This window comes from Chiroxiphia lanceolata, chromosome W, assembly GCF_009829145.1.
Source record: "Chiroxiphia lanceolata isolate bChiLan1 chromosome W, bChiLan1.pri, whole genome shotgun sequence".
Classification (NCBI taxonomy): Eukaryota; Metazoa; Chordata; class Aves; order Passeriformes; family Pipridae; genus Chiroxiphia; species Chiroxiphia lanceolata.
Window position 1 is genome coordinate 4,749,422 of NC_045670.1, and position 7,501 is coordinate 4,756,922.

Sequence of the window (7,501 nt, forward strand, 5' to 3'; positions counted from 1 at the left end):
AGAGTGGTTGATGCTTATGTTCAGACACCCTCCTTCACTCTTATTAACAAAGGCCCAAAAGAACCTTTTGTGGCATTTATAACCCGGTTAAGAGAAGCAATCAGCCAGCAGGTCCATCAAAAAGAGAGTCAGGAAATTTTGCTTAATAAATTGGTTATTGAAAAGGCTAATGAGGACTGCCAGAAAGCATTAAAAATGTTAAAAAATCCCTCCTTACTAGAAATGATAGAAGCCTGTAAGAACATAGCTTCTAATTCCCATAAGGCACGCCTATTGGCTACCGCTTTTACAGGGCCTCAGCATTGTTTTGAGTGCGGGGAAAAAGGACATTTTAAAAAACACTGTCCTAAATTAAACCCCGAACCAAATTTACCTAAAACCCTATGCCAGAGGTGTGGGAAAGGCCGTCATTGGTCCTCTAGTTGTAAGTCCATAACCAACCTGAATGGAGAGTCTCTTCCCTCCAGGAGATCCCCAGGGTCAAGGAAAAAAGTCACATTTCAATCCTTGCCTGACCTTCGCCCTTGCTCCTGTGAACATCAGGGAAACGGGGACTAGAGTGCCCGGGGGGGCTCGATGACACAAATTACCCCTGCTCTCCGCTCAATCCTATGCTCCACACCACACCCTGCTACCCTGTAAGCCCAAAGCCTCCGGCAGATCCTATTCCCCTGAATCCAACAGACCCTATTCCTGTTCCGTGTGTTTCCCCTAATTTAGCAGACCCCTAATTTAACAGACCCTGTTCCAGTTCAAAATCAATGTGTTACCCTTAATTGGACCATTCTCTCTGTTGTTCACCCCTCAACACACCTAAGCTCCTATGAACAATTAGCCAGAGTCAGGTCATCTGCCTTAGTAGATCCTGACAAAACATACCTAATGATATCACATCTCTCAGCAGTGGCTAAGGGAATCATTGTTGTACCCACCCTCCTGACAGGACTTACAAATACCAACATTGCTATATGCCTAACTGTGCATCTCCCCCCCGTGCAGCTAGAGGAACGCTTCCCCGTGGCAAAGATGGTCTCCACAGATGACCTGCTCTGCGTGAAATCCTCAGATGAGGAGCAGAGGGAGGAAGCACTGAGGGAAGTCCACTGGACGACCTCAGTGAAAACCTCCAGCCCACTTCTAACACGTCTGGTTTATTTTTCACAACCTAGGCACCCCCAGAAGGTCAAAGTGGAGGGCTTACTTGATACTGGTGCTGATATAACTATTTTTGCCTCCAAGGACGGGCCATATGGCTGGCCAGCCCAGACTACTAACATCAGAGTCAGTGGGGTAGGAGGATCACAGTATCCTGTCAGGAGCAAAGAGGTACTAAAAGTCTACGGACCGGAAGGCAAACCAGCATCACTCCAACCGTATGTCCTTAACATCCCAATCACACTATGGGGAAGGGACGCAATGGAGCAGTGGGAGCTCACTTTGGGAACCCTGTCTCCAAATGAAAATTTTTAGGAGGGATCACTGAGCATTTGCAGCTCCCCAAACTGAACTGGAAGACAGAAACGCCAGTTTGGGTAGATCAGTGACCCCTGCCCAAACAAAAGCTGCAAATTTTGAATAAATTAGTTGATCAGGAATTGGAAAAGGGGCACTTGGAGTCTTCCACCAGTCCCTGGAACACCCCAGTGTTTGCAATTCAAAAATCCACAGGTTCCTGGAGATTTCTCCAGGACCTGCGAAAAGTAAACGAGGTCCTGGAACCAAGGGGACCCCTCCAGCAGGGGATACCATCTCCATCTATGCTCCCTGTTGAATGGCCCCTGGTAGTTATTGATATCAAGGACTGCTTTTTTCACATTTTCCTAAATCCGGTTGATTCGGTCAAATTTGCTTTCTCTGTCCCTGCCATCAACGCTTGTGAACCTCATCGCAGGTTCCAGTGGTGAGTGTTTCCCCAGGGGATGAAAAATTCTCCAACTCTTTGCCAGATGTTTGTGGCTAAAGAGTTAGAACCAATCAGGAAAAAATTCCCGCGGTCAATCATCTTCCACTACATGGATGATGTATTGATCTGTGCCAAAACACAATTGACTGTAGAAAAAACCCTAAATTCAACCATTTCAGCTTTAAATTCTAAAGGATTAGAGATCTCCCCTGAAAAAGTGCAGAGGGAAGTACCCTGGAAGTATCTTGGGCTCCAAATTACAGAGAAGGCTATTAAACCTCAGTCAGTGTTAATTGACAAGCGAGTCCAAACTTTGAATGACCTCCAGAAACTGCTGGGAACCATTAATTGGATTAGGCCTGTGCTGGGGATCACAACCAGTGATCTGCACCCATTATTTGAGTTGCTGAAGGGAGATGCTGGCCTGTCCTCTCCTAGATCATTAACAACAGAAGCTGAGAAATCCCTTGCCATTGTTGAGAGAAAAATATCAGAGAGACAGTCTTTTAGGAGGATGGAGGGACTGCCATCCTCCCTTGTAATAATTAATGAACAGAGACAACCACTGGTCCTGCTGGGTCAGTTTACTACTGATAATAGAGACTTCTGCTTATAGGAGTGGGTATTCCTCCCTCATCAATTCGGCAAAACAATTACAACCCTAGCAGAAATGATTGGCAAGCTGATATTCAAAGGTCGCACCAGGTGTTTAGAACTCAGTGGGGAAGAGCCAGATTTCATCTACCTTCCACTGACCTCTGAGCACCTGGAAAAACTGATGCAGAGTTCTATTGATTTTCAAATTGGCATCGGAGGTTACCCGTGAGAAATCAAATTCCATCTCCTGGCGTGCCCGTTTTTGCAAAGATTGATTCCAATTCCTCTGAAATTAAAAATTGTCCAATCAGACTTAACAATTAAAAATGCAAAAACCCTTTTCACTGATGACTCTGGGAGAACCAGAAATGCAGTTATTGTTTGGCAGCAAAATGGCAATTGGCACCAGGATATACATAAAGTTCAAGGTTCCCCCCAAATCGTAGAACGCTCAGTAGTTGTTCGCGCCTTTCAAATTTTTAGTGAAGAATCAATTAATATCGTTTCAGATTCGGCCTATGTTGTAGGTGTAGTGAAAAGGATTGAAAATTCCTATCTAAAAAACGTGTCTAATGAAAATCTCTTTAAACTGTTAACCAAATAGTTGTTTTTAATAGAAAACAGAAAATTCAGTTTCTACATTGTCCACACCAGATCACACACTGCTTTGCCCGGTCCTGTGGCAGAGGGAAACCAAATTGCCGACCATCTGGCAGGTATAGTGGTCACCCCTAACCTTTATCAACAAGCAAAAATTTCACACGAGTTTTTCCATCAGAATGCACGATCGTTACAAAACCAATTCGGACTAAAATTATCCCCAACCAAAGAAATTTTGAAAGCGTGTCCTGATTGCCAAATGTTTACACCGATGGTTCCAGAGGGGACCAATCCCAGGGGTTTTACAACTTTAGAAATTTGGCAGTCAGATGTCACACGTGGCAGAATTTGGCAAATTAAAGTATGTACATGTGTCTATTGACACCTTTTCAAAGATGATTGTGGCCACAGCGCATTCTAGTGAGAAGAGTCGAGATGTTAAAAGGCATTTTCTGTCCGCATTTGCAAGGATGGGTGTCCCCAAACAGGTGAAAACGGATAACGGACCCTCTTATGTGTCTGCAGACACAAAAAAGTTCTTTGAAGAATGGGGGGTACACCATACCACCGGAATCTCTCACAACCCCACAGGTCATAGTAGAGCGTACTCACCAAAACATTAAAAATTTGCTCAAAAAACAAAAGAGGGGGAGTATTGACCTGCCCCCCCCCGAAAGATTAGAAAAGGTTATGTATGTTTTAAATTTTTTAAATATGATGGAGGAACAAGAAACTCACATAAACAGAAGTCAAATAGACAGACATTTCAAATTAGATTTTACTCCATCACAGCAAAAAGCGAAAGTTATATTTAAAGATCCAATTACAGAGATGTGGACGAGCCCTTTCCCCTTAATCACCTGGGGGAAGGGGTACGCATGTATTTCAGGCAACAATGGACCAAAGTAGGTCCCCACAAGAAGAGTGAAGATACACCAGAACTGAGATGAAGGATGCACACTCTCCAAGCCTACGCTATCCTGATCTGTCTTCTCAGATTTGTCACCAACGTCACTGCGTCCCCTCTGAGGGATTGGATGAACCAACCCTCCGAGAACCTCTGGGTAACCCTGGCCAAGGCCACAGACACTGACACCTTGTACCTGGCCTTGTCCAGTGCTAGTAATCCATTCAAGACCTGCCTTGTAGGGATTCCCATGACTCCGGACAAGGACTGGGACACATTCGTGGAACAAACCCGGAGTCTAGGATTCTTACAACTAAGTTCAGTCACCCTGGTACAAATGGTATCCAGGCAGGCGTTTACCACCATCCCTCCACAAGAAATAGATTTGCTCGGTTCACTACCCACTAGCTATTGCGTTATATTCCATCGGTACACAGAACCCCACCTATTTACCCCCCACAATGTCACCGTCAATAAATTAATTTACAAAAGGGCCACTTCACCGTGGTGCAACAATTCAATTGCCACCACAGTGCCAACAGAGCACGTTCCTAGGAACATGAAGCTCCCCGAAGGGTTTTTCCTCCTGTGCGGGGATGGGGTGTGGCAAGGTATTCCTGCCTACCCGGAAGGGGGTCCCTGCACAGTCAGAAAGTTGGCTCTGTATAACCCGGTGAAGTTTCAATTAGCAAATCAATCGATTGTTCCCAAAAATAAAGTCAAAAGGTCCCTCCGTATAAAAAGAGGACGGTCTCCCAACCATAAAAAAAATTTGGCCCCAAAGAACCCAATCATTCCTCCCCTTAATGCAGCACCACGTGTGGTAGGTACAATCATTACTCCGCCACCGCCCCTACCCTTCCCAGCAGACTGTGATTCCAACATTCACATTTGGTCCCGCATGAAAAACTTTTGGGCTTCCTTCCCTATCCCCGGGATAGGAACTGCCCATGCCCTTTCCTTGCTTTCCCACCTTGGTTGCTGGTTAACTAAAGAAGCGAATGCAACCACGAAAGCAATTGAGGGTCTGCTGGCAGACACTCAAAAGCTGAAAGAAATTAGTCTCCAAAATCATGCAACCATTGACTTCCTACTCCTGGTACACGGTCATGGGTGCCAGGATTTTGAAGGAATGTGTTGTATGAATTTTTCAGATCATTCACAATCAATTTATGAAAGTATACATCAATTCAAAAATCTTGTAAGAGATATCCACCAGTCCCGTGATGAAGGATTAGATGAGCTTTGTGATTGGATAAAACTCCCCTCTTTACCCAATTGGTCCCTCAAAATCATAATCATGCTAGTGATTTCCCTATTCACCCTTGTGTTCTTGTGTGCCTGTTTACCGTGTTTTGTCATTTGTGTTCGCCAGATGATCATCCACAGTGTCCCCGTGAATGTCACCACGATTAAAAACAGAAAAGGGGGAGATATGATGGATGAAAAGACAGAATGGGAGAGATATGTTACCTGGAGAAGCATTAATGGAATCTGAATGGACTTTTTACTCACTAGATAATCCACCCAGCAGACTGGCAGTTTTTCCCCAGTTTATTGTTGTGTGTTTATGAATCCTTGTGCACCCCGGTTTATTGTCAAAATTTATGAATCCTGCTGTACCTCCATATTGTCCCCATTTCTCCCTCAGACTTCCCCTTTGAAAGTTGTTTGTCTCTTCTTCTCCCCTGTTTTCCTGCGCCTCTGTTACTGATTGGCTGTAGCTATCACAGTGCAGAGAGAGTTACCATTGGCCAGTTCCCTCAGAGACCTGGGAGTTCCACCCTGTCCCCTATCACATCTTTCCCTGAACTGTCAATCTCTTGCGCCTCCCCGTTTTGGAATCTGCCCCTCAAACCGCAGTTTTTTAAACCCTTGTATCTCTTGAATAAACCAGCATTGCTGCACGAGACCTCAACTGTGTCCGAACCCTAATTGCAGTGCCTGGTCCCATCCCCCATACCCCTGCGGACCGTGGCAGCTTTCTCCAGATGATACTGTAATTATCACATTAATTTATATAACAACCTTCATTCCTCCGGTTGAGACAGTCCTTCTCCTAAACCACACTTATTCCTGTACTGGACTGATACATCCTCTCTCCTTAGGACAGGACTCAGTTTGGTTGAATCTGAGATGCTTTTCTTGGAAAAACAGCAGGGTGAAAAAATGTTTTTATCTATGGGGAACCAGAACCCAGGTGCTTGCAGGGACAAAATTCCAGACTGGAGTGCAGCTCCCCAGACTCCAGTGGAGACCAGTAAACCCCAGGAACAGTCCCAGAAAACCAGAGGGAAGGAGAGGAACTTTCTATTTGCCAGCCATAAAGACTCTTCTCCCCTGGGGATGACTAAAAAGCTGCCTCCTTAAAAGCCACTCTTCCACAGAACAGCAAAATCTCTGGATCTGAGCACAAAGTCCCCTCTCTCTTCCTCTGGTGACAATCACTGCACATTTAGCTCTGCTGTGTCACTGAGCAGGCAAACTAATTAACACAATAAGTCATAAAGAGATGATGTCAGTGGGGAAAATGGATTTGTGTAAGCTATGTTTGTACCCTGCACAATCCTCTGTCATGAGACCTTAACTGTATGAGTAAGAATGGCAAGTGTTAACGCCTCCGGTCCAGGGGTCTCTCATCTCTCCTGCTACCTCACCCTATTTTCTTTCTCAGAATTACAGCAATTAGCAACAGAAAAGACTTATTAGTTCATCTATCCCACACACTCGCTGTGGATGGAGTGAAATTAATCCCTATATTCATGCAGTTCATTTTTAAATGACTCCAACAATGAGGATTTCTTCAGAAAGCTATTTCATCGACTGATGTCTCTCTCTTGGACTGATTAACTCCCATACATGAAAAAATAAAATTTATTTGGGGAAGAGGTGAAACTGAAATGTTCCCCTTGTAGAGCATTCACCAGATGGTTCCCTCAGGCATGTGTTAACCCTCTAGTCAGCAATCATATATGGACCAGCAATCTATATTTTGCCTGTGGATTCTGTTTTGTGTCCAGTCGACACTTCCAGATCTGGTTTGCAACTTCTGATGAACCAACCACTCTGTCCCCAACCTGTAGTGCTGCATGGGGTTGTTGTGGTCAAAGTGCAGGACCCAGCACTTGGTATTGTTGAACCTCATACCGTTGGATTTAGCCCATCTATCCATCCTGTCCAGGTCTCTCTGAAGAGCCCTCCTACACTCCAGCAGATCAACACTCCCCCCCAACTTGGTGTCATCTGCAAATTTGCTAATGGTAGACTTGGTCCCCTCATCCAGATCATCAATAAAGATATTAAACAGGACTGCAGCATATCCAAGAACAAGAACTGTTTTAACATCAGTTGCTTGTAATGGTGATTTTCCCTTGTGTTGGATGCGCTGTTAGATGGCAAAGGCTTTAATCCAATCCTGCTTTGGCTGGGATATTGCTCTGGGGTCATTATCTCTCCAGTGAGGCTAAGATAAGAGGAATAATCATAAGGTTTAG